Source organism: Artemia franciscana, chromosome 6 (assembly GCF_032884065.1).
Source record: "Artemia franciscana chromosome 6, ASM3288406v1, whole genome shotgun sequence".
NCBI lineage: Eukaryota > Metazoa > Arthropoda > Branchiopoda > Anostraca > Artemiidae > Artemia > Artemia franciscana.
In genome coordinates, this window is record NC_088868.1 from 39,767,903 (window position 1) to 39,795,863 (window position 27,961).

Consider the following 27,961-nt stretch of genomic DNA (forward strand, 5'->3'; position numbering starts at 1 on the left):
ATTTTCAACGAATCAAAACTTTTTTCCTTTTTTATAAGCTGTACTGATTGGTCCAAATGATACAGTTTAAACACAGATTTTTTTATTTTTTTTTTAACACAAATGAGAACGGGCGCTTTTTGAGGATCAGTTGTTGCCAAAGCCGTTCGCAATAAATTTTGCAAGTGTCCATAACTAGATCGAGTCAAAACTGGAGTTCAATGGATTTCAATAGACTGGAGTGTCAGAATTTGGCCTTATCCTGAAAGAGAAACCTTAAACCTTATCCAGATAGAGTAAATATTGAGAAGAAAAAAGATATATAACCCAGATAACCCCAGATAGAGAAAAAAAAACCTTTTGAAACTCAGCTTTCCTTCTTTAGTAAATGCCTCACATTTAGCAAAGTAGTAGACAAGCGACAAATGCGTCACACAATGGGAGAAGGACTCCTTCCTTGAGAGTAGCACAAAAAAAAACCTTTCGAAAAATTTAAAAAAATAGCCAAAAATACACTTTTCTGTTTGTACTGATTCAAAATTGCCCAAACTGACTCTTCCCTTCCCCCTCCCCAAATAGAACCCCAACCTGAAAAGGCTATTACAACTTTAGAGTTGTGTCTTATAATGAAGCGAAGAAGTCTTCTAATGGGGGAGGAACACTTTTCGCTTAAGAAATGTCGGAAGGACCCTCTAAAAAAAATCGAGAATAGTAACCGAGAATGCATGTTTTTCAACTGATTTTTATTATGGACAACTACCCCCATCTTCTGATGGAGCGTCTGGATACCTGTAACTCACAACTTTAGAGCTGAATTTCCGGTACTTGCAAGATATTTGCTCTATCTAATGTTCTTCTAATATGTTTCTCTGACGCTTAATCCTCATGAAATATACCAAAGTAATATAAAAATATAATAGATATAATATATAATATAATGTAATATATAGATATAATAATATAATATAATATAATTATAATATAATAGATATAATATATATTTGTTTAGAAACAAGTTTGGGTTATATATTCACACATTGGGGGCCGGGTGGAGTTAAATTATACTGGGTCTGCATGCCTAATATGTTAGGTACAAGTATTCTGCGTATTATGAAATAAGAATTGTTTTTGGACCCCCCCCCGCCTCATGTGCAAACATACAGGCCAAATTATATATTTTCCATCAACTCTGTCACTTTTCTTTGTCTTGTCTCATGCTAAGCTGAAATAAACTAACGAAAAAAAAAGGTTTTATAATGTGTCAATAAATGAACAACTTGAGCGGTAGGGCGTATGTGATACAAGTACCAAATTTCCCAATGAATCTCATTTTTTTTTGTCAGTGCTTTTTTTAACTTGACTGATTTTTGATTATGGAAAACTCCCCACTCCCCTGATCAACCGTCTGAATAGCCTGTTACTCACAACTTTAGAGTTGAATATCCGGATGAATCTCAGTCTGTTTTGTCAGTATAGATACAATGAATACCGAATAAGTCATCTAATAAGGAAAAGTTATTTGAGAAAACAAATTTACATCTCAATCATACCACTATGTCATTCCATTTGTGTCTCTGTGTTATTTTATGGTCTTCCATAAATGATTGATTTTAAGCTTTCAAATGACTCATTTACTTTACCATATATGGTGTGCTGTGTTCCTCGTCAATTTATCCTTTATATAAGGATAACTTACGAAAAAAAAATTGATCTATCACCAAGTATATTAACGTATGTTCAGCTATTCACAGCTATTATTCTTCTAGTTGGTAGTAAAAACCTGCACCCATGGCTACAATCAATAAACCGTAAGTCAAAATTTGAACTTTACTTAACATTAACTTGAGGGAGGGTGTAGTTTCAAATGTTGAATAATCTAGGGAAAAAACTGAATTGATCACATCTGTTTTTTCTTTTATTCTTAAAGTAATTCCTTTTTATTTTGAACTTGAAAAGTTAAAATCATTTATTGACGATTACTACCTAAGAGCTACTGAAGACACCACTATATATAACCAGGGCCACCAGTTAGGAGAGGGGGGCACCGTAAATTCTCAAAAAAACAATTTTTAGTTTTTCTTTTGAAGATCAACATTTTGCCACCCCCAGACTTTGAAAAATGTCCTTTTTTCTTTTCTAAAATCAATGGAAGATAAATCCTTCCCACCCTTCCCAATTTGGCATTTCTCCATCTAACTGACAATAGTTCAGTAATTAGATAGTTTTCCGGTATTATAATAGAGTACATTAAAATAAACATTAAACTTTAAATATAAACGTTACTAACATAGTAGCGCTAAGAATATTGCATGTTGCAAAAGCACAATTAGCTAAAATAGCGTAAAAAATAATCTTCAAAATTTTTTTTAAAGCGTAATCTGTGGAAGTTATGGTACGTTCTTTTGGGCTCGCGTGTAACTGAACCCCAAGTAACTGAACCACTCTAGCTGGATATGCAACTGAACTGATAGTCCAATAACTGATCTGCGGAAGTTACGGTACGTTCTTTGAATGTTGAAAAATTCTCTATTTAAGCATAAAAAATAGGATCTACAACCTAAAGAGAGGTTATAGGTGGGGAAATCGTATATATCTTTAGCTTGGAATAGAGGCCTGAAGCCTCAGAACGTATATTTTTAGGCAACTCAAAAGCCTTAGAAAATCTAAGGATAAAGCTTTTGCTGCTCCTTATTCGTTGTCATTATTGGATCTTTCTCATCATATTGCTTTATCAATGAAGACTCGGAATGACAATTTTCAAATCAATTCAAAATCTTTCAAGTATATAAAAAAAAATTATTCAAGCATCCTAACGGTTATCACAACTATAATTGATAAAATATAAAATCGTAAAGAAACGAAAAAAACAAAGACTAATTTACAACTATAGTTTATTTTAAATTGTTTATAACTTCATTAAAGCCTTGGCTTAGCTCAAGAAAACACCGATGATATTTCTAAACTTTTACGTTTATTAATATGCCTACAATACTTAAATACATTTCTAAGCCTTTAAGAAAAAAAATCTAATTTTAATAATTATGACTCAACAATCCCATAATAAAGAATACGAGTACTCAAAAGCCCAACTGAATTTGAATTTTGTTGTTATTTATTCAATATCGTATTCGGATTGAAGGGCGTATTTAGGATTTATGTCGTAAGAATCAAATATTTGTTTATATGCATAATTGTTACGTTTCTACGAGTCGGACATTTTTTTTTGAAGGAGGGTGGGGGTTCCTCCCCGGTTACCCGGTAGCCCCAACACTGCCTTGCTGGCAGATTTCGTTACATATCGTTTTATCGTTAGATATGACAAACAAAAAAGGTAAAATTGACATAAAAACTTCAAAAATCAAAGAAAAGGTTGATTTAGTGTCTAAATGACTTGAAGGACTAAATTTGTTTTATCTCCCTAAATATCTTTGGTATTGATATTTTAAAACCAATAGATATTGAAAACAAAGGCGATGAATGGGCTATCTCCGAAACTAAGCATTGAAGTATTTACTTCAAGCAAGAACCAGGGTTTTAAATCATTTTATACTTATGCATACTTCGGCTCAAAGGTTAATTTATTCAGCCTTTTTTGCGTATATTAAAATTATAGATCTGTTAGATCTCTTTTTAACGCCTTCATAATCCTTTTGAAAAAAGCCGCCTTAGTGGTTTATTAATTATCCAGATATGAATTAATTGACAATTAAAAATGACCGACAACGTTTAATGGTTGTAATTACATGACATCTTGAGAGAAAACACGATAGATTTTGCGGATACATGATAAACCTACGTGTATCATCAACAAACCGGAACCTAACAACTGTTCAACCCTGATTGTAAGCGCTAAATATGTTTAATAGATGATTATTGAGCACAATAGAGGCTGCACAAAAGAGTCAGGAAAATTAACCGAGTTGGGTCGAAAATCTTCCCGTCCCATCAGTTTTATCCCTTCAGTGGTTGGGTATTAACATAACTACTAATTTACGTCATTTCCGGTTGTGGCTGTTTTCCAGCTCCAGGTTAATTAGGATTGGCAACTCAAAGATTTTTGGTAATCAAGGCCTTATCCAGAAGGAGTTACAAGGTTCATACCCCCCTCACCCCATGAAATTTTGTCCGATTCGTGAAAAAGTGACAAAAAGGCATATAAACTAATTTGTGATACTTTATGTACAGTTTTATTTTATAAACCCCCTCCTGAAAAAATATCCCCCAGGACTAAAATCCTTATTGGACTAACAATTCACAATTGGTAATAGAGGTAAATATAACCGTAAAATGTTCTGCCAATTATTTTTTTTACCATTCAGTCTTATATCTTTCCGGGCTTTACCCACTTTTGAAAAAGAATAATCTTTCTTTTACTCTTATTCAGTTTTTCTGTTTCTCTAGATTTTCGTTTTTTCATCCACCTTGATGTCATTATATGAGGATATTACACAAATTTGGAATACACGATGTCTTTGGAAAAGTAGATGTAGTGAGCAAAAGGCTGTGAGATATGATAATGATTAGATGCTTTGCTTGGGGGGAGGGAAGGGGACAGTTGCCCTCGAATAATGTGGAGAAAGAATCTATTATATACCCCATGCTTCTAAAACTATCCGGATCTGGACCCCTGCCAATGAGTCAATTGTCATTTTTCCCTCATCTTGAATCCCTGCTTTTTTGGTAAATTCTTGTTTCTGTTTCACATTCCACGGTTTACATTATTGTATGAGTGGAATAGAAATAAATTATTATTATTTTGTTAACATTATATTGAATTCGGAACCAAGCTAAAACGATGGGATAAGATATATTTTTTTTCTTCTACATTAGACTTGCTCCTTGCTCATGGACTTAAGGCCAAGGCCGTATCCAGGGAGTTTTGGGATTTTGAACCCCCTCCAAATGTTTATCCGACTCGTAAAAACGTAAAAAAATGATAATCAGACTTTTGATGTGTTTCTTAAAGTGTTTTCTTGCACCCCAACCCCGAGAAAATTTCTCTTGTAACCCTCCCCCGAGAAAAGAATCCTTTATTTGACCCTGCTTACGGCTGTAAGTTTCAAATTGATTTAGGGCCACAAGGTTTTTACCTGTTTTAAGGTCATAAGTATATCATCAACATACCGGAAGATAACAACTTTTTAATCCTGATTGTAAGTACTGAATATGTTTAATAGACAATTGGATAATTTATTGAACGTAAAAGAGGCTACACAAATAAGTTCCAAAAACTAGTACAGATTTGAAGGGCTATAATTCGATCAGATTTGGAACCGAGCCAAAATAATAAGGTAAAATGTATTCACAAACAAAACCTCGCAAAATATTCAGAATTGATCCCCATATGGCCTGTAAAGGAGGGGGAAGCAAAAAATACTATTAAAACTCAATCTAATAAACAATAAATAAATTGGAACAGAGAGAGACAGAAAGAAAGACGAGGAGAGAGAAAACAGGGAATCAGAATGGCTTTAGAAATTTCTTAGAATTTATTCTGGTTGATCCAGAAAAACTTGACCAGTTTAAGGTATTTCATATAACAGGACATGCAACTAAAGGATTAGAATCAGATCCTACTGCTGGAGTAAGCGGAATTTGAATATATGAGCGCTATAGACCTGATAATTCGACGATCAGACATGAAGGGGGAAGTTAATTTGAATTAAGGATCAAGTTAGATTATTCAGGAGCTAAAGAAAAGTGAAGGATGTAGAGGGGAGAAAAGTGAAGGATGTAGAGGGGAGAATATAAGGTCTTCCAACATCAAATAATGGTTTTAGATGTTAGACAGTGTGTCTCCGCGAATACGTTTATAGATAGATTAAATAAAAAAAAAGTTTTTAAACTGAAAGTACGGGGCAACATCAAAACTTACAATGAATAGAAATCATTTTGTATATGAGGGGGGTTGCCCCTCCCTCAGTCCTCACTGTTAATACTACAGTCTTAAAGTTTTTAAAAACTACTTCTCGAATGGTCCTTGTGTTTTAGGTGTCGTTCTAAAATATTCTGGAGAAAAAATCAACCTTTAGTGTAAAGTGCGAGGGATTTACAAACGGAAAAATATCTATTTGATTTAAGGGTACTTGTTAATTCAACAAAACAGACTGAAGAATCACTCTTAGGTTGTATCTCAGAACACCGGTTTCATAGCCATAAAGACAACTTAAAACAATTAATAAACTTTTGATAACCTATTAGTTTATACAGTTCCTAAATTTTCATCTTAATGCCTTTTGCTTACAGGTGTTTGCAATAGAAGTAGTAATAGCAGTATCAGCTGTAGTAGCAGAATTACTAAATGTAATTAAAATAATAATAATATTAGCAGTAGCATGCAAAGGGCCGGATTTAAAGCTTTGACGCTTCTAGAGCGAAGCATTTTTGCCACTTCATTTTGCAAGATTTTGTGGATATTCCCAAAAATTCAGGGATAATGGAAGCGATAAACATGTGACGGGTGAAATAGTGTATTGGACTTGTATAATTGGGTTAAATATTTGCACATTAGCGGGGGGGGGGGTAGGTTAGGTCAGAGGTGCTTTTCAAATACTTTAACCCCCTCCCCTAATGTGCAAATATAAAGCCCTAATTATACTGTCATATAAACTAAAGGTAATATGAAGCCAACCCGGTCTGGTTATTTCAATCACGCATCTAGGACTTGTGCTTATTCTTCCCACCAAGTATCATCACGATCTCTCCATTCTAAGCGTTTCCTAAGATTTCTTGTTTCTTCCTCCAACTTCCCCCAGTGTCACTGGAGCCGGTCAGAATTTATATTAAGAGTTCTGAGACACAAGTTCCTTCCAAAAATCAAATTCCATTTGGATCCAATTACCTGTTCGTAAGTTAAAAATAGCTCATGTTTTCTAATTTTTCCGAATTACCAAATTAGGTCCCCTCCAACTCCCCCAAAGAGAGCAGATCAGGTCCAGTTATATAAATCACATATCTAGGACTTTTGCTTATTTTTCCCACCAAGTTTCATCCCAATCTCTCCACTCTAAGCGTTTTCGATGATTTCCCTCTCCCCCCCCACTAACAATGGATCCGGTCGGGATTTAAATAAGAAGTATGAGCTAGGAGGTCTTTCTAAATACTAAATTTTATTAAGATCCTATTACTGGTTCATAAGTTAATAGATACCTCTTTTTTCTAATTTTCAGAATTAACCCCTCCCCCCTCAGCTACCCCTAAGAGAGCGGTTTTGTTCCGGTTATGTCAATCACGTATCGAGGACTTGTGTTTATTTTTCCCACCAAGTTTCATCCCGATCCCTCCACTCTTAGCGTTTTCCAAGATTTCAGTTTTCCCTATCCAACCCCCCAATGTCACCAGATCCGGTCAGAATTTAAAATAATAGCTCTGAGACACAATATCCTTCTAAATATCCAATTTCATTAAGATCCGATCACCCGTTCTTACTTAGACTTAGACTTAGGTCCTCCCACGCCTGAGGGCGCATAAGGCAGCAACAGTGGTTCGCCACGACGACCTGTCCTGAGCCTTCGACCAAAGCTCCTCCATCGAAGACCTCGCCAGCTTCGCCTCCTTCCCTAACATCCTGCCAACTGTCATTTTGGGTCTCCCTGACTTGCGGAGGCCGGGGGGTATCCAACACCATATGTCATGAGGTAGCCTTCCATCACCCATTCGCACCATGTGCCCCCAATACATCCATCGTCGCTTTCTAATGGTATCAAGGATGGGGGTATGATTTGTTATGGTATAAATCTCATCATTTCTTATTCTCTCAGTCCAATGTATATTCAAAATACATCTTAGGCAGTTATTATCGAATGCCCATAGTCGTTTTCCTAGTTGCGCAGTGATACTCCAAGTTTCACAACCATATGTAAGGACGGAGAGGACATTGCTATTATAAATTCTGAGTTTTAGCTTCTGGGAATATTTACTATTTCTCCAAACATTTCTGAGACAATTTAAGGCAGAGCCAGCCAATGCTATTCGGCACAAAATTTCCCTTTCAGGATTGGCATCTTGCGTAAGAATGCTGCCTAGATATTTGAACTCTCTCACTACTTCAATTTCCTCATTGTTGACCAAAAGTCCCTCAGCTAAGTCAGGAATGACTGCATTTGACATTGATTTAGTCTTGTTATCGTTTATGGAGAGTCCAACAGCATTTGCCACACGCTCAAGTTCATTTATATTGTGTTGTATACCTTCTGATTCGTGAGCGAAGAGTGCAATATCGTCCGCAAAAACACCATCATGGAGGGTTCTTAGTGGGTTTAATTGTAGACCCTCACTGAAGCTACATCCACGAAGCACAAAATCTATGACTATGGCAAATAACAGTGGCGATAGAATGCAGCCCTGCCTTACACCCGACTGAACGGTAAACCAGTCCGTTAGGCCACCCTCGGTTTATACTGCACACTTAATATCGAGGTAAAGCGCTTTAATTATATTTACAATTTTTTTTTAACACCCGTTCGTAAGTTAAAAATATCTCATTTTTTCTAATTTTTCCGAATTAACCGTCCCCCCACCTCCCCTCCCCCAAATATCCAAATCGGGGTAAATACTATTTTTAATTTAATCTTGTCTAGTCCTGATATGCCTGCCAAATTTCATCGTCCTAGCTTGTCTGGAAGTGCCCAAGCTAGCAAAACCAGGACTGACTGACAGACAGACAGACAGACCGACAGAAATTGCGATCGCTATATGTCACTTGGCAAATACCAGGTGCCATACAAACCAGTACTAATTAGAAATGACTTAATATTAATTAAAAACAGAACTTTTCTATAATATGAAACTTTTCCGAAACAAAAGTAAAGAGCTGTATTAAACCAAAAACGAGCAAAAACTAGGTAAAATTAAAATTCTAGAAATATAGGCCGCCATCAATTAATAATGAGGCCGAAAACAGACTATAATTAAAATAATTACTAAATTAAAAAAAATATATAGTAGGTATATAGACCTTATAGGTAGAGCTTACCTTAGATCTTTCTGTGCCTCCAGAGGCACCCAAGGCGTCTAAGAAGAGTCTCCAATCGTCTCTGTAACTGACGGCAATGATAATGTCTTCCTACTCTGGTTGGAGGGAGGCATGAAGTTGACGCAAGTCACTATTGAAGGTACGATGGAGTGTGTTTTTAGGTCTTCCTCTGCAGCGGGTGCCTTCGGATAGCCAAGATAAGGCTTGCTTGAGGATTATGGTGTCGTCCATGCGTAATGCGTGGCCTAGGTAGTTCCATCTGCGTCTTCGTATTGTATCGGTGAGGGATGGCTGGCGCGGGATGTTCCTTATATGTGCATTAGTAAGTTTCTGGGTCCAGTGAGTACCAAGCAGCCTCCGGTGACAAGCGTGCTCAAAGAACCGGATTCTCTTCTCTTGGGTTTGGTTGAGATTATTCGCTTTAAAAAACAGTGTCCGGGGGCATGCGTTTGTCTTCGTCAATAGAGATTGAGATCCGAGGCTCTTCTTTAATGTTTCAGTTACAGGATAGCTTTCCCCCAGGCTTCTATCCTGGTTCCAATGAACGGATTGCAAGTCCGTTGCCCGACCCTTCTCCTTTGTCCAGGCTCGGGACTGGCTGCTGCGATACACGTATTGTGCACCAAAAACAGGCGGAGTTAATTTGGCGGAGGTGAATGAAAAACTTAGAGCCTAAGTTTCAGGGGGGGGCGAGTGGGTTTTAGGATTGACACATGACCGACAAGTTCCATGGACTCGCAGGAAAGTGGTGCAACCTATATTTTTCATACTGTTTGGGGGAATGGCGAGAGTGATGACTCTCGGATGGAGTAATGCAAATACTTCTGCAAAATCATCTTTAGGTGGGGTAGATGTTTATATTCTTATAAACTTTCCAAAGATTTGTCATATGCTTGTTTAAATCGACTGTTTGGATTTAAATTTTCCAGATAATTTTTCTTACGTTTCGCAAACCTCTGTCTGAACTAAGGCATATTTTACTGGCCATTTTATTCATACTTAAAAACCACAGTTTCGAAAAATTCATGTTACTTCTTCTAATATTACGAAATTCTTAGGACAATACATGGTTTTTGTCAGTGTTGCGACGTTTGAACCGTGAATAAAAGTAAGCAAAACGAATTAGTTAAATTTGACAGTTCTTTTCGCTCGTAAAATTTCAAACATTATTACCTTATCCCACACACAACTAAACCTCAAAATCAAAGCTACTCTTTCTTGAAATTTTTAATACTATTTCATTTTAGTTTATCTCTTGCTGATTCTTCATCCACATTTCTCTGTTCTAAATTTGATACCCGCTACTGTCGAAAACTAGACAAGCACATATGGGTTAATATTGAGCAGTTCATATCAATGACCTACAAATAAAGTGAATATACTGCTACATGCCATTTTTATGCTCTCGCTGAATATAACAATCGCTTGTCTCTCAAATTCAGTTTTAAGCCTTTTTTTTACCCTTGAAAATGATAATTTCTTTCTATGTTTAGCTATGAAAAGGGTTAAAACGTCGGGTTCAAACTTACTATTTTATCAAAAAATCCATTTTGTTAAAGTCATAAAATCTGCAAGTATTGATTTGTTACAATTAAGTTAGATAAAAAATTCACAACAATTTTTCTCTTTTTCCATTCGCCACGTAACTGCGGCTTCGATATTTTTCGACACATAGGTAAAACGGCAGTTTTTAAGCGGCCTAACGGAATAAGAAGAAAACACGGTGGATTTGTTTTAATTTTTTTTTGTTCAACTTAATCTTGATAACTCAATGTTTGTGAACTATACAACTTTTACATAATGGATTAATAATGAAATATTCAGTCTGAAACAAATGTTTTCAAACTTACTTAAAACTTAAAAATAAGATATAAAAACCATTTTAGTTATGTGTTTACTCCACAGTTTTATGTATTTTGTGGGTTATAAATAAATTGTTATTATTATTATTATTATGTATTTAGAAAGAGCACAAAAAATGGCATCTAGTGATATGTTCACTTTATTTGCGGGTCAATAAAATGGACTGCTTAATATTTATGTACAGTCCATAATATTTATGGACTGCTTAATACATATGGAGGTCTTTTTCATTAAAACTACATTTCCAACTTGGACTATTAAAATTATATGGTTGTGTCAATTTTCACCTAATTCAAACAATCAAGTATATCTGATAGTCAGATATATCAAATCCCACTTAACAATCTAATATAATTATTTGATTTGAAATTGATTGTTACTGTCCCTGGTACCTTAAAACAAAGTGTGGTGTCTGAAAAGATATGACATCAGAAAAAAAAACATCTACATAATTAGGTAGGAAATAATCAGAATTGAAATCATCCCTCATTACTGAAGTTGGGGTTTCTTCAGTAAAATTATCCATATACGGGGTAGAAGTGTAGATTTTATATCTTTTCAAGAGATTTATCTTGTTTGTTCAGTCTGGCTATTTAGATTGTAATTTCCCAGCTACTGTTTGTGAGATTTATTACCATTGGGAGAAGACAGACTGTATAAATTTGTAAATTTAATTTAGATGCATAACCCATCACAGGTATTTTTCAATTAAAATCATTATCAGAAGCTGGGCAAGTTTTACATAATCCTTCAACTATAGGGAAATATCATCATTCAGCTAATTTAAAATACTAAGGATAATGAAAATGGAATTCATTTGTTTGCATTGGTCAAGTGCTAATTTACATAGAACTATATGCAAGGCCCTATCCAGGAGGGTAAGGGGTTTAACCCCCCCCCCCCAAAAAAAAAAAATGTTCATTGGACTCGTAAAAACATAACAAAATACAAATAAACAAACGAGGCCAAAAAATAAGTTAAGATAAAGTCTATTTTAGATTCAAAATACGAGTATGTACAGAAAAAAACAAAAGCAGGCCTAGCATAAATGTGCGTCAGCAGTCTACTCTTTCAAATTCCTATCACAGTAAAAACGCTTAAATGAAATACAATATTTACTTATTAAACTAGGATTTTCTTTTAATAAACATAATTTCGAGATACCTTACTATTCTACGAATAAATATGACGAGGTACTTTTTCAAGACATCTGGAAGTATCGCCTCAGTTTTCGGAATATTCCTTCCCTTATCGCACAGAGCCCCTGGAACCGCCTTAAGAAATGTACCAAATCCTCCTTCTCATCTTTGCAAAGCATGCAAGTATACCTGTCTTCTTTGCAACTTCTTTACTTTGAGAACCTTTTAATCTTGCACTTTTCCCGGATACTTTAAATCGAGCTTGAGCTATAACGTTATATTAAATAAAAAAAAAAAGAAGTTTTTTTTAACTGAAAGTAAGGAGCAAAATTAAAACTTAAAACGAACAGAAATTACTTCGTATATGAAAGGGGCTGCTTCCTCACCAATATCCCGCTCTTGACGCTAAAGTTTGACTCTTTCTTTCAACTCTTCTTTTTAAAACAGTAAAAAACGTTAGCGTAAAGAGCGGGATATTGGTGAGGAAGCAGCCCCTTTCATACACGAAGTAATTTCTGTTCGTTTTAAGTTTTAATTTTGCTCCTTACTTTCAGTTAAAAAAAACTTGTTTTTTTTTTTATTTAATTTCTGAACGGTTTTCAATCAATGCATGTTTTGATTTTGGCTCTCCGCAGAGGAATAATTAAAACGAAATTTGCATATTTATTATTTTTTTTTTGGCTAAATGACTTTCTCATAATTTTGATTGAATGATCTTGAGAAACAAGAGCGGGGGAGGAAGCCTAGTTGCCCTCCGATTTTTTGGTTAATTAAGATAAAGGCAACTAGAACTTTTCATTTTTTACGAATCTTTTTTTTAGTAAAAGATATACGTAACTTATAAATTAGCTTACGTAAAGAAGTTTTGTATTCTCATGTTTTTATTACATATATGAGGGGGTTCGCCCCCTCGTCAGTACCTCGCTCTTTACACTAAAGCTTAGATTTTGTCCCAATTCATTAAGAATGACCCCTGAATCACCAAAGCCGTAAAATAAATAGTTGAAATTACTAAAAATACTTTAGCGTAAAGATCGGGGTATTAGGAGGAGGTGAGCTCCTCATATGGGTAATAATTTCCGTTCGTTTTAAGTTTTAATGCTGCTCTTTACTTCCAGCTGAAAAAAACTTTTTCATATTTCTTTTTTCATTGTTTTTTTTTTTAATAATGCTAGTAAATCCTGCGCTCCCTTCATGGGAATTTTCTTCTACCATGACAAATTCCTCGATGGAAAGCTCCCCCAGCCTATCCCCCTATTCTCAACCCCTCCCCCCAACCAAAAAATCCTACTGAAAACGCCTACACACTTCCCAATAACCATTACTATATGTAAGCACTGGTCAAATTTTGTAACTTGTAGCCCCTCCCCCAGGGACTGTGGGGGAGTAAGTCATCCCAAAGACATAGTTTTTATGGTTTTTGACTATGCTGAACAAAATGGCTATCTCAAAATTTGGATCCGTTGACTTTAGGAAAAAATGAGCGTGGGAGGGGGCCTAGATGCCCTCCAATTTTTTTGGTCACTTAAAAAGGGCACTAGAACTTTTCATTTCCGTTAGAATGAGCCCTCTTGCGACATTCTAGGACCACTTGGTCGATACGATGACCCCTGGGAAAAAAAAAAAAAAAAAAAAAAAAAAAAATAAACACGCACCCGTGATTTGTCTTCTGGCAAAAAATACAAAATTCCACATTTTTGTAGATAGGAGCTTGAAACTTCTACAGTAGGGTTCTCTGAGACGCTAAATCTGATGGTGTCATTTTCGTTAAGATCCTACGACTTTTAGGGGGTGTTTCCCCCTATTTTCCTAAATAAGGCAAATTTTCTCAGGCTCGTAACTTTTGATGGGTAAGACTAAACTTGATGAAACTTATATATTTAAAATCAGCATTAAAATGCGATTCTTTTGATGTAGCTATTGATATCAAAATTCAATTTTTTAGAGTTTTGGTTACTATTGAGCCGGATCGCTCCTTACTACAGTTCGTTACCACGAACTGTTTGATAAGAGCGGGTGATGAAATGAGGCAGCTAACTATCGGTTGATACCTCTGTTGTCTGTCTTAGCCAAAGTTTTGAAAAGGTGATACTTACTCGTCTAGATAATTTTCTAGCTTTATTTGGTTTCAGTGGCGTGAATTCCGGGGACATGGGGTATGTGCCCCACCTTAGATTTTTCAACATCTTTAAAATATCTTTTTTGGAGGTACTTTCAACGAAAGAGTTGAAAAACTACAATCTTGAACAATGTATTTGCCTCCCTATAGATTTTGATTTTATATTTTACTATAGATTTTAGATTTATATTTTACGATAGATTATAGATTTTACTGCCTGCTCTCTGAATTGACTCCACTGCTTGTTTTTAATTTGATTTTCGAACTATAATTCAACAGAACATTCTTGTGCATATTCTGTTGAATTTCTTTCATTCTATTTCATTTCATTTTTCTATTTCATTTCTTTCTTTTTTATTCCTCCTGTTTTACTCCTGAATGATCAAATTTAGCAACATGAATATTACTATTGATTCCTTAACCCAGGTATTTTTCTCCCTAAACTTTCGCATTTTGGCACAAGAGGTAGCATATTTTTAGTTTTAGTCTTACGTGTCCAGTAGAGTTGGCTCTGTCCATCAACTCTATTATTCACCTTCGAAGGTTGACCATGGTGTCCCTCAGGGTTCAATTTTGGAGTCAGCACAGCTCTTAATTTATGTAAATTACCTCACTTTTACAGTTAAAAGTTAAGTATTGTGGCAGATTATTGTCGTCTATGTTGTCCTACATTTTCTGGTGCCCATAAAAGTAGTTTGCTTTTTTTGGATTGTCTTATTGCTTTGGGATGATAGTACACATGTAACTTCTGAGAGCATGGAGATGGAGGTTTATATAAAGCTAGTGGACCTAATTGAGAGTTTTATTTAGTCTTATATGTCCTTTAGAATAATCTCTTTTGATTCACTTTTCGTCACCCTGAAAAGCTAGCGATGACTCTCTTGTGTCAATTTTGGTGCCAGTATTGCTCCATATTTACTTAAGTGACTTAATTTTCGAAGTTAAAAACACATCCCCTTAAATTATTGTTTTCTATACCTAACTGACTACCTCCTATGCTTAGAAATTCATTCCTCTCCTCCCTTCGGTGTTCCCCCTTTATATTTCCTTTTCAATTTGTTTTTTGTGCTATTATCTATTATAATTAGTGCTTATTTAATGCTTAATTACTGTTGAAATTTAATGTATTTGATGTAAGTGTTATATTATCTATTATTGCGTGATATTATTTAATGTAATGTTTCGTCTCCCACTCTCCCAGGCCAAAGAGCCTTTGTTGGGGCTAAGGTTCTGTAATTTTTTTCTCTGTATAATTTAAATATATTGATTGATTATGTTCACCTACATTTTTTCGTGGTCATAAAAATAGTTTCTGTTCTTTAGATTCTCTCTTGCTTTTCTCGATGATAGTACACTGGGATAGTACACTGCCTTTATAGGCCCATTTGGGCTGTCCTGCGGTCGAATGTAGCGTGTGATTTATAGTAATTTTGTTAATAAATTATTTGTGAACTTGAACTTGATTTGTGAACTTGAGAGAACAAATAGTGATGCTCGTACAAAACGGATGGGCCTGTTCGATAGAATTTTGTTTTATTTTGATGCTAACTCTCTATGGCCAAATATTTATAAGTCTAGTTTCTTAGCTTTTTTCGTGTGTATCTGAGTTCAGTCCTCAACTATTTGGAATCCAAAGGCTCTATTAACCGACCACAGAATCGTTATTTCTTTTCTTTGGCACCATATCTGTTAAGCACTATGTTGATGTGATTAAACTGAAGGTGCGTAACTTAAAGTGGTACTAGTTAATTAAACAAAGCACAACCAAGAAGTGAAGTTAGATTAATCCTAATGAAATGTAACTTCATATTGTCTATAGTTTATATAACAGTATAATTAAGGCTTTACATTTACACATTATGGGAGGGGGTTAAAGTATTTGAAAAGTGCCTCTGACCTAACCTACCCCCCCCCCAAAGACAACCAACAAAAAGTTAGAAAATATGAGGTATTTTTAACTTACGAACAGGTAATTAGATCCTAATGGAATTTGATTTTGGAAGGAACTTGTGTCTCAGAACTCTTAATTTAAATTCTGACCGAATCCAGAGACACTGGGGGGATCTGGAGGAAGAAACAAGAAATCTTGGGAAACGCTTAAAGTGGATAGATGGTGATGATGCTTGGTGGGAAGAATAAGCCTAAGTCCTAGATTCGTGATTGAAAAACCAGACTGGGTTGGCTCTCTTTGGGGTATTTGGGGGGGGGATAATTTTGAAAAATAGAAAAAATTAGGTATTTCTAACTCACAAATGGGTAATCTAATCTTAATGAAAGTTGATTTCTAGAAAGGTCTTGTGCTTCAGAGCTCTTGTCGAAAATCCTGACCAGATCCGGTAACATTGGAAAACATTGGATATTTTGGAAAACATCAAAATTGAGGTATCTTTATCTTAAGAAGGGGTAATCGGATCTTATTGAAATTTATATATCGGATATACTTACAATCGGATCTTAATGATATATAGAAAGATCTTGTGTCTCAGATGCTCCATGCTCAATTCAAGTTGGATCCGGGGACAAAAGGGGGTGGATATGGGAAAAACAGAAATCTTGGAAACTGGAAATCTTGGAAAAGACTTAGGGTGGAGAGATCGGGATGAAACTTGATGAGAAAAATAAGCACAAGTTTTAGGTACGTTATTGACATAGCTGGACCGGATTCGCTGTCTTTGAGGGAGCTGGGGGGGATTTCCAGTGCTTTGGCGAGTTCGGTGCTTCTGGACGTGCTAGGTCGATGAAAATTGGCAGGCGTGTCAGTGACCTGCACAAATTGAACTGATAATAGTCGTTTCTCCGATTCGACGATCTAGGGGGCTGGAGGGAGAGGAAAGATTGAAAAAATAAGGCTTTTTAACTTAAGAATGGGTGATCGAACAGACATCAAACATTTGATTGAACAGACACTCACACCCACAGACACAGAGAGAGACACAGAGAAAGCGAGAGAGAAAGAGAGAGAGGAAGATAGAGAGAGAGAGAGAGAGGGAGAGAGAGAAGCACATACAAACAAACAAACACAGACGCAGAGTGAGGCAAACCAAAGCTCAGACACAAAGGTACGGTGAGAGATAGAGACAAGAAACACACATTCAGACACACAAAAACAGACAAACAGACGCTTAACACCACAAGCACAGAAAGAAAGAGAGACAAAATGACACATGTGCATTTGTGGATGTTTGTTTTGTCTCTCTCTCTGTGCCTCTGTGTCTGACTCTGTGTGTTTTTTTTATGTCTGTTACTCTGTCCGTCTTTGAGTGTTCATGTGTCTGACTATATACATTTGCTTGTTTGTTTATGTCTCTCACCGTGCCTGTGTGTTTGTGTGTTTTTGTCTCTGTGTCTGTCTTTGTGTGTTCGTGTGCTTGACTATGTCTGTTTGTGTGTGTTTTGTCTCTGTTTCTGGGTGTGTGTGTGTGTGTGTGTATGTGTATGAGTGTGTGTGTGTGTGTGTGTGTGTGTGTGTGTGTGTGTGTGTGTGTGTGTGTGTGTGTGTGTGTGTGTGTGTGTGTGTGTGTGTGTGTGTGTGTGTGTGTGTGTGTGTGTGTGTGTGTGTGTGTGTGTGTGTGTGTGTGTGTGTGTGTGTGTGTGTGTGTGTGTGTGTGTGTGTGTGTGTGTGTGTGTGTGTGTGTGTGTGTGTGTGTGTGTGTGTGTGTGTGTGTGTGTGTCTGTGTGTGTGTGTGTCTGACTCTTTGTGTTTCTCCCTCTCTCTCTCTCTGTCTCTCTTTTCTTTTAGAAGGTAATTTCTCTATGTTTAGAACGTTTTAATTTTATAGGGGGAAATCTATAAAACCACTGGTTGAAAGAAATAAGGAAATGGCTTATTCAAGAATTTTTTTTTAATTCCAAGTCTTTTTAACAATTAAGGGAAATTTTACAAAATCACTGGAAATAAGGAGAAGGGGGCGTGAAATGCAATGGAGCATCACGATCTAACAAGAAAATGGAAAGTTCCGCTGTTCAAATAAAAACAACGATTGATTTTAGTTTACACGATTTTTTAAACAGTTATTTTTATCAAGAAAATGTCTGAATCTGTCTTATGAACAATAATATGTGCCACAGGATGCCACGAGCCAGCCATGGAGTGCCACAGGATGGGAGTTACCATGGAGAATCATGATCTAATAATGAAATGGAATTCCCACTGTTCAAATAGATACATCTGTCTGGATACTTAAACGTCAGAAAACGCTTGAGTGATAATGATAGACGCCAAAGGATACCACGAGCCAGCCAGAGATTGCTACAGGCTGAGAATTACCATGGTGTATCACGAACTAGTAATGAAATGGAAAGTCCCGTTGTTCAAGTCAAAAACACCTCTGAAGATGTTCAAATGTCAGAAATTGCTTAAGTAATAATGATAGGTGCCCCAGAGCAGCCCCATTGTGCCACACTGGTGTGTTATGCTATGGACTATCTCGATCTAATAATGAAATGATAAGTCCTGCTGCTCAAATAAAACAATGATCAGTTTTAGTGTATGCTGTAATTTTTGTAGGAAAACGGCTGAAAATGCTTTAGGAATAATAATGTGAGCCACAGCGTACTAAATAGCTGCCACATTTTGTCAAGGTGGTGCGTGAAATTTGTTGATGCTTGACAATCTAAGATAATATGCAAATTAACACTTCCACAAACCAACGGATTTTAATGCATTATTTTTATCGAAAAATGCCTGAAAATGACTTAGGAATGATAATGTGCGATTGAGTTAGGATTGATTTCAATGCCTTAAGAATGAAGTGTTTTAATAGAGTTTGTAAATTTGTTTATTAATAAAACATGCATATGCACAATAAAAGTCTGTGTCCATTCTTTTAGATTTGTTCTTCCACGATAAGTCTTCAATATAATTAACTGTTACATTTAAGACATCCTGTAGCCTACGCATATCTGTACTTATTAAATACACCTGTTCATTACTAAAAATATGCTAAGAACAAAGTAGATATTCACAACTTTGACGCTCTGATAACATCTCCTAAACTATTACATAGTAATCATGTGCGCGTAATAGATCAATAATCAATAAAATTGTTGGCTGCTAGCAAGCGCTGGCTGGAATTGCATGCTATGACTTTACATAGGTAAATAATTAATTATGATGTCACATCAGATGGTTTGCGTTCGGGAACAATGCATTGCATAGATTTTATCTCCTAGAGCATATTAACATTAATTACTAGTTGGCTCAGTTGTCTAAGGCACCATTCTGTTGAGGAGACCTCTTATCTTGGGTTCGATTCCTATAACGGACAAAATTCCTTGATTACGCATTATAAAGGTTCCCTGAATCAAACACATCTTTAGTAAGCGATTTGGAGAATGGCTTTATCAAATATATTGAGGAAGAAAATGCCCTGAAGAAAAAGAAATCTTGAAGAAAAACGCCCTGAGGAAAAAATCTTGAAGAAAAACGCGTTGAAAAAACAATAATTACGTAACAACCAAGTTTGCACGATACGTCATCCTCAGTTATACCCGGGGGCTCCCCACTTGACTAGCAGCCCATGAGCTCAAGCAAAACAAGTCACTTGAGATTACGTTATCCTCAATAAATATTTATAGGTAAAAAAATGACTATTACGTAACAGCTAGATGTGCATAATAAATCAAAAATCAATAAACCCTGAGTCTTTCCCTGAGGGAATCTCTGTTAAACTTCTTTATGATTAACGATGAAGAAGAAAAGAGTAGCGCCTATCTGTCTCCTTAAAATCACAGGGCCCCTACTACTACTAGGTTTGAAATTTAATGTTAAGAAGACAAAGTGGCTAATACTAGGAATAAGTGAAGTTGAAGTGAAGGTGGAAGTGATTTTGGGTAACGAGAAGACAGAACGAGAGGACAACCTTACTTACCTTAGGCAGTATTATTAGGAAATACATGCGGTACAATGAAGCTGTTAAAAGTAGAAGAGCCAGGGGCCATGGTGTTTTTCACAGTCAAAAAAGGTTTCGAAGAAAACTAACATAAGTCTACGAGCCAAGATTAGAACATTGGAAGCTACATTGATGACAGTGGTCAAGTATGGTTCAGATGCTCGGGCACTCCTAAGAAAGGAGGAGGATTTGCTAGATGTTTTTCTGAGAAATTGTCTACGGATTGTTTTGAATACCCTGCTGACTGACGGTATCTCAAACAGTAAACTTAGCGAAAAACGTGATCCAGCCTTACTTTTTAGGGCTACAATGAGAACAAAGTTGAGGTGGCCAGGACACATTCTTTTGATAGATAAAAGATTGCCAAAGATGGTCCTTGTTGTTTAGCTTTGTGGAGCAAAACGAAAAGCAAACCGAACGACCAAAAACCCCGAATGACCAACAAAAGCAACAACCAAAAAAAGATATCAATCGCCAAACAACATATAATATTAAAACGAGATCATACCTGAGGCCTGGGTTTCAAAGTGCAAAAAAAAGACCACCATATATCACGAATCAAATAGTCAGGGGACGTCAACTTCATAGACGAAAAAATAGAATAAAAACAAAAAACTATTCAATTTGATTCAAACTAAATGGTCCTTAATGATCCCTTTCCCAGACGAGTGTCATCTCTGTGCTGAAGAAGGTAAGGAACTCCAGACCTGTTGACAAGCAATGAGGGGGCTGAAATCTGACGATACAGTAAGAGTACAAGGAATGCAAATTGTATTATTGCTGCTTGAGCTTAGATGATTTGGATCTTGTAATTCCAATCAGTATATTGTTTGATAGCTTCACCAATCGGGTTTTTTATTTGAATGTTGATGATTTACAATTTCGGTAAATGTTTCAGTACCAATTTACCTTTTCAATAAAAAAAGCTAGCTTTTCATTTGCACGTGTGTGCTTTTAAAATACTGAAAAATTTGGTACAGCTATTCACCCATTTAGTGAACATGCATCATAAAACAGCTTTGAAAACATATGGTTTATAAATAACAGCAGGTATTCAGGAATATCCCCCTGATTTTCCTACCTTTATGCTATGCAGCTAGGGCTGTCAAGCCTCTCAGCTGCATTTCTAAGAACTGCATTTTAATAGTTCATAAGTATAGAAAACTCACGGGAAGGTGAGCCAGTTTTGGAGGGAGGAACGGGATAACAATTCCCAGGTATATTATGAAAAATCCCTTTTATGATGTTTTCAAAAAAAAGCTAAATTTTGAAAATACCTTTTTAGGATCTCAATTGAAAAAATCGAAAAAAAATCTTGCCCCCTTTGTACCTCGTATATTGGTGTCTCCACTTATTTGACCTTGATTCTAAAACCAAAGAAGACCCACGTACCTGCCTAATGTGTGCTTGTATATGATTTTCAATTCATATAGTGATGAGGAAGATATCAATGCAGGGTAGTGAGGGAAACTTTGGATCCAAAAGTAATTAAATTTCTTCAATGTTCTCGTATTCCCTTCATTTATCATCGAATTCATAGTTTTTGTGTTTTAAAATCCTCCCTCTCCCTGAAAAAAAATTCATATATATCTGTCTACAAGTTATCTTTTAGCCGACGAGACGCCGACGCCATTCCGCTGATGATGTTTATCTTGAAGCACTGTGTGTGCTGAACGATTCCATCAGTTGTGGCGCGTGGCAGAGTCCCTGCAACGCTTGGCAGAGTTCCTCCACTTTTACATACACCATCTAGTGTACGTGATTGCTTAAAGTCGACGACCCCTTACTCTTTGCCAAGTACAATAAATAATCCTGATGTCTTTTAACATAATTTCATCGTCAAATAATTCATTTTCTCTTGATATTGAAGAATTTCCTTCCCCATCACACCTAATAATCCCCAACATTCCTAGCTGCATACCATAATCGGGCAAGAAAATACCTGCTGCTATTTGAAAACCATTAGTTTTCAAAGCTATTTAATGATGGATGTTCACTTGCCCAACGGTCGCCCCCTTTCCACTGGTGGTACATATCTTGAAGTACCACAAGTGCCGCACAGTTCCACCACGCATGGCACAGTCAACACAGCGCTTGGCACAGTTCTACCTTCTTTAATATACATTATCTGGTGTGCATGACTGCTGAACGTCGAGGGTCCCTTACCCTTGGTCAAATACATTAATATTCTTGATTCATTCTTCTATAATTGAATCGTCTCACAGTTTTACTTTGAAGACTTTGTTTCCCCACCCTACCTAATAATCCCCAAATTTACCTTGTATGCTCGCTTCCTCACTGCAATTGCGGAAAACTTAACATTTTGCCATTGACATTTTCATCTTGGAATATAGACAATTAGGTCACGACCTAATAAAACTGTAGACACATCCAGGGTACCACCAAAATCATTTTTGCCCCCTTAAACCATCCTAGGTCTGTTCATGCATGAAAACCTCGATTTTCTAAAAAAAATTCTTTTGGTTGTTTCCAGAGCTGTACCCAGGATTTGTGTCTCATGGGGGGTAATTCAGGGGGAGGGGCTTACAAAAAAACGCTTCAAAATGTATTTTTATGCTTTGTTTACTTTTTTACGAGTCCAACCTGCATTTTTGGGGGGAAGGTCTCAAACCCCCTAAACCTTCCCCAGAATACAACCCCTGGTTGTTTCAAAGCTATAAAGTAGGGAAGTAGGCAACAAAGACATTTTGTCCATGTTGCCATGCTGAACCGTGAAAATTAATCAGCAAAACTAATCAGCTAATTGATAATGCTTTTAGTCTACGCAAATTCAAACATTAACAATATGTTGACCCCAAAGACAACTACACCTTGAAAAGAAAACTACGCATGCTTAAGCTGTCTGATGCCATCTGATTTTGCTTGTTTGTATATGAGGGGGGCTGCCAATTCCTTAACCCTAGCTCAGGTTGAGGAAAGTGGAGCCCCTCTTATGCACGGAGTAGCTTCTGTTCGTTTATATTTTATTGTTGCTTTTTTACTTTCAGCCGAAAAAACTTGTGTTTTGTTTAATTTCTGAATGTGTGTTCAATTATTCCAGGAAATTCCCTCCCCTCCTTCTTCCGTGTGAAGTGTCCTCCGGGAAAAATACCCCCAAAAATTATCTTCATCGTGGATTATTTTGCCTGTGGACAATCAAAATACCCTTAGAAAATACCCCCACCCAATTAAATGGGTGTTTCCCGATAATAAATACTATGACTTATAATTATAATAAATAATAATTATTATAAATACTAATATAATTTCACAGTAATAAATAAATACTATAATAATAGTATGAACTTTGGGCAATTGCATAAATTATAACCATTTCCAAAGAGATTGGTCATGACGGGGGGGGAAGGGTCATGTGATCCCTTAAAGCACAGTTATTGGACCTTTCAACTATGCTTAATGAAATGGATATCTGAAAATTCTTATCACATGGCTTCAGGAAAACAAAGGGTGGGGGAGGGAACTAGTAGACCTCTAATCTTTTTAATTATTTAAAAGTAGCACTAGGACCTTTAATTTCCGATCGATTAAGCCCCTTTTTGATCTCTTAGGACCATTGTTTCAATATGATCACCCCTTGAAAAAAGATAAATAAAGAAGCATCTGTGATCTTTCTGTTGGCAAAACAATGCCAAGTTCCATATTTTTATATATAGGCTCTATAGTAAGGTTCTCTGATATGCTGAATGTCGTGCTGTGATTTTCATTAAAACCAATTGACTTATTTTTTGGGGGGAGGGAGGGGAATTTCCCCGTTTTTCGAAAATTTGGCAGATTTTCTTTGACTGGATTACAGTTCTTTGACTGGATTTTTGTATAAAGGAACTCCCCAGTAAGGTTCTCTTATATCCTGAATGTTATGGTGTGATTTTCACTAAGACCACTTGATTTTTTTTGGAGGGGGGCATTTCCCCCCTTTTCGAAAATTTGTCAAATTTTCTCAGGCCGATAACTTTTGACGGGTAACATTAAATCTATTGAACTTAACGTATTTGGAATTAGCATAAAAATGCAATACTTTTGAAGCATCTATTGTTATCAAAATTCTGTTTTCTAGAGTTTCAGTTACTATTGAGCCCATTCGCTGTTTATTTAAAATTCGTTACCACATTTGTTTGATTTAGCATCCGCTGCCACTAAAGCTTCATACCCATATATGGAGGGTGTTCTCATTAGAAATTGAAATTCCAATTTTTCTAATTTCTTAAGATGTATGTATGGTTGTGCAAGATTCAACTTGGTCAATTCAAACAATCAAATTCCACCTTAATCCACTTAATGCTTTTAGCCTTAAGGTGCTTTATGCTTAATGCCTTAATGGTTCATCCCCCTTAAAGCTTTTAGAATGTGCTACTGAAGGCTATGCTCCATGTGTAAGCTACTTCGTTTATGTCGGATTTGACTTTTGTTTAATCACATGTAAATTTACAACATGAATATTCAAAAATGTTTTTTCTTCTCTAGAAAACGAGATCGCACTCAACTGTGATTGACAGGGAAAACATACCAAAGTGGAAAAGGCTAAAATGATTGACAGGGAATTGGTGTCAGAAAATAGAACCTCATCGGTTGTTGACAGGTAAGTAGAAGGCTCGTTGAAAGACCTTACATCTATTACGTCACTATCAATTTGAATGAATCTTAGCCTCCAGCTGTTATACAAGAAAAGGATACTTGAGAGAAGAAGGTACAAAAAAATGAATAAATGATAAGACTTATCCATAAACAACAAGCATGTTGATTTGCTATTTTGATAACCTTAGTAAAGAGTCATATTGGGAGGGGGCAACGATGTTTGATCCCCTTTCCCAAAAATTCTGACCGACTCGGAAAAATGCAACAAAAATGTATATAAACACATTTTCGATATGTGTTTTAAAGTTGCTTTTTTTGGGTACTTGTGTATCATTTAGTATACATTCGAGACGTGAAGTTAGGCTAATTCAATTAAATACAACAAAATATGATAAATATATAATACTTTATTAATAGAATTAAGGTTAGCTTATAAGAGATGTAAGGTTAGGTTCGGCCGTTTTGTTTTGGGCAACAACCCCATATCCTGGAAAAATGTAATTGCCTCTTCTTCAGTCCTTGGCAAATCCCAAATCTTAATTTGAACATCCATGGTCAGACACTATTTTCTATCACTATGCGTTGCAAACTAAATTAGTTTTTTGGATATGTAACCAATTTGTTCTCGAGTGTGTACTGAATAAAACACCAGCCGTTTTTTTACCCCCCCCCCCTTAAAAAAAAATAATCTAACCTCCTACCCTCCGGAAAAAATTCTAGATAGCCTACGCCGTTGCCTGGATTTACTTATTGCACCGTCAATAATAATAATAATAATAATAATAATAATAATAATAATAATTTGTTTGGTATTTATATATTATAGCGGCCAAACTTGCGGCCTAATACAGCAAGCCGCCCAGAACACGTTACTGCTGAATGCCAAAATAACCAAATTAACCAAAATACCAACTCTATATAATAAATATTAAATAAAATATACCTATATAGTAGTTTTTCTCACTATGCTTATGCTATTTGTCTCCGAGTGCAGACAGACAGACTAGTTTTTCGCGGACAGATCAGATCAAACCTCTTGAGTAGGGTCGCTATTATACATTAGCATCTTTACTGACCCACTAACATTATAATAAAGCGGAGTAACAAAATAAAACATATACAAAAGAAACAAATATAAAGTAAGACTGATTATAAAAAACAATGAAGCAAATCAAAATAATCACACAAGAGAATAAAAAAGAACCTAACGCAGTTAGGTTTATTGTGTTACAACCGCAGTTAGGATCAGCAGTTATTTCTTATGCAAAAATATGCGAAGTGGAGGTATTTGGCCTTTCATACCTCCCCCTTTAAAACCAGGATTTCAATTATCCTTAGCTCCCGCAACACCCTGTCTTGCGGATTATTTTCTCTGGAGGTATTGCTCATATATTATTTTGATAACCTGGTAACGCTTAGCGTCTTTTGATTTACCTTGCTACTTTACAGAAAGGAAATCTCATGGGAAAATCTTAGAGCGTGAACTTACATTACGCTATATGCTTACAGCTTAAATATATTTTGTAAAAATATATTACGTCCATATCATTTTGAAAGAATCTTGCCTTTTAGCTATTTTCAAAGGGATGACTTGAAAAAGAAAAGGAAGAACCAAACCTCAGTGAAACAGGGGACTAACTTGTAAATAGCATTTTTATTCAATTTTTTTTGATGGGTTTAAAGTTCATCCAAAAGAACAAATTATGTCTCGCATTATTTTTCCTTGCTCTCTTAACCCCCCCCCCCCCGGCGAAACCTAGTTTTTGTTGGATTTCGGGACACTTCTTGTTCAAATTGAACGTTTGCTTTACTATTAGGCCTCCCAAAAGAAATTCCTCCGTCCGTGCCTGCACACTAGCAACCATAACTCAAAAATACATGAAATTAGCTCATATAGAAGGCTTCAAAATATATAGTGTGAGTAAAAAGTTTTTTATTTTCTTTTTTCAGTGCTTGCCTTTCTTTTTTTTTACCGTTCTTCAACGATTCTGTATAATTACAAAACTAGAAAACAGATTTTGTTCGAAAAAATTTTTTGATGAAAAACGAGATTTCGATTTAGTTCGTCGTCGAATTGTGATTAAGCGTATCCGATTGCACATAACTGCATCTCCAAAATAATAAATCGAAAATAATTCAAGTAGCACAATGCACTAGTGGAATGCTAGAATCTCTTTTGTTGACAGTCTGTTGAAATTTTCGCCTTTATTTCAGTAAAAATTGCAAGTAAAACCAAGCTTTATCGAGGTGGGGGAACCGGTTGGCCCCTTGTCTATTGGCAATCACGACACTCGTATATCTGTGTAAAATTTGAAATTGGGCCTATACAAAAAGTTGGTGTTTTTTACCCACGCCTCCCAGGATCAGCCGCTCCTTTGGGGTGTGGGTTGCAAACCTCAGTTTGACAAAAAAAAATCATTTAATGTAGCTAAATATTAAATTACTAAACTGGAAAACTGAGAAACTACTGAAATACTAAACACTAAGTGCAATAAGTATAAACAAATTAATTATTAATTTGGAGTCACTTAACCACTCCATGATTTAGTAAATCCTTTCATAGTATTGAAATGAAAAAGTTAAAACAAGCATTTTGGTTATAGAATGCTGGTAGGCGTAGCGTTTTCTTCCAGTTTTCTGTTGAGGGTGTTCACTTGTAAAAAATCATTCGACTTTATTCAAACAGTTCGTGGTAAGGAACTGTAGTAAGGAGCGACCCGGCTCAATAGTAAACGAAACTCTAAAAAACGGAATTTTGATGCTAAAATATACATCAAAAGAATCAGATTTTCATGCTGATTTTAAATATATAAGTTTCATCAAATTTAGTCTTTGTCATTAAAAGTTACGAGCCTGAAAAAATTTGCCTTATTTTAGAAAATAGGGGGAAACACCCCGTAAAAGTCACAGAATCTTACCGAATTTTTTTTTCTTTTCCCCACAAACAAATACAACGTAGAAACAATAGGGAAAGTTTTTTCAAGACAATGGAAATTATTTATGTAGATATTTCGGCCCTATGTCCAAGGGCCGTCTTCAGCACAATACAATACTATATATATATATATAAAAGAACTTACATCAAATTGTGAGAATTAAAACTGAATATAAAAACACTTATTAAAACAATTTTTTTTTAAAATATAGCCCTAGCATCCTTACTTCAGCGAAGTTCAACCAGGACTGGCGAAAAGAATGAAATGAAGAAATATAAACTCATTCAAACTAAAGAGAATAAAATGATTAGATGCAATTTCTTAAAGCTAATCTTGCTTGTTTAGCAGCCTGTCTCAAAGGCCTTTTCGTAGTTGGTTCAGTACTATTATAAATTGGTTTAGTAAAATATTTTGGTAGATCATTTTTAATTAAATTTGAGTATAAAGAATTTAGTGAGTATTCCCCT

General features: G+C 35.8%; 1 protein-coding gene and 1 long non-coding RNA gene across 2 annotated transcripts in view; one reads left to right on the forward strand and one right to left on the reverse strand.

The window, feature by feature from the left end:
* Positions 1-84: 84 nt before the first annotated feature.
* Positions 85-27,952, reverse strand: LOC136028419 (uncharacterized). The gene is made up of 3 exons (XR_010617831.1): positions 27,639-27,952; positions 21,358-21,533; positions 85-241 (listed from the first exon to the last, which is right to left on the reverse strand). It is a non-coding gene; the product is annotated as an uncharacterized LOC136028419 (long non-coding RNA).
* The window catches only part of LOC136028417 (ras-related GTP-binding protein C-like), a 32,401-nt gene continuing 28,981 nt past the window's right edge, over positions 24,542-27,961 (forward strand). Inside the window, exon 1 of the mRNA XM_065706257.1 lies at positions 24,542-24,562. The gene's annotated coding sequence lies outside the window, so the exon portion shown is untranslated. The remainder of the gene's footprint in view (positions 24,563-27,961) is intronic.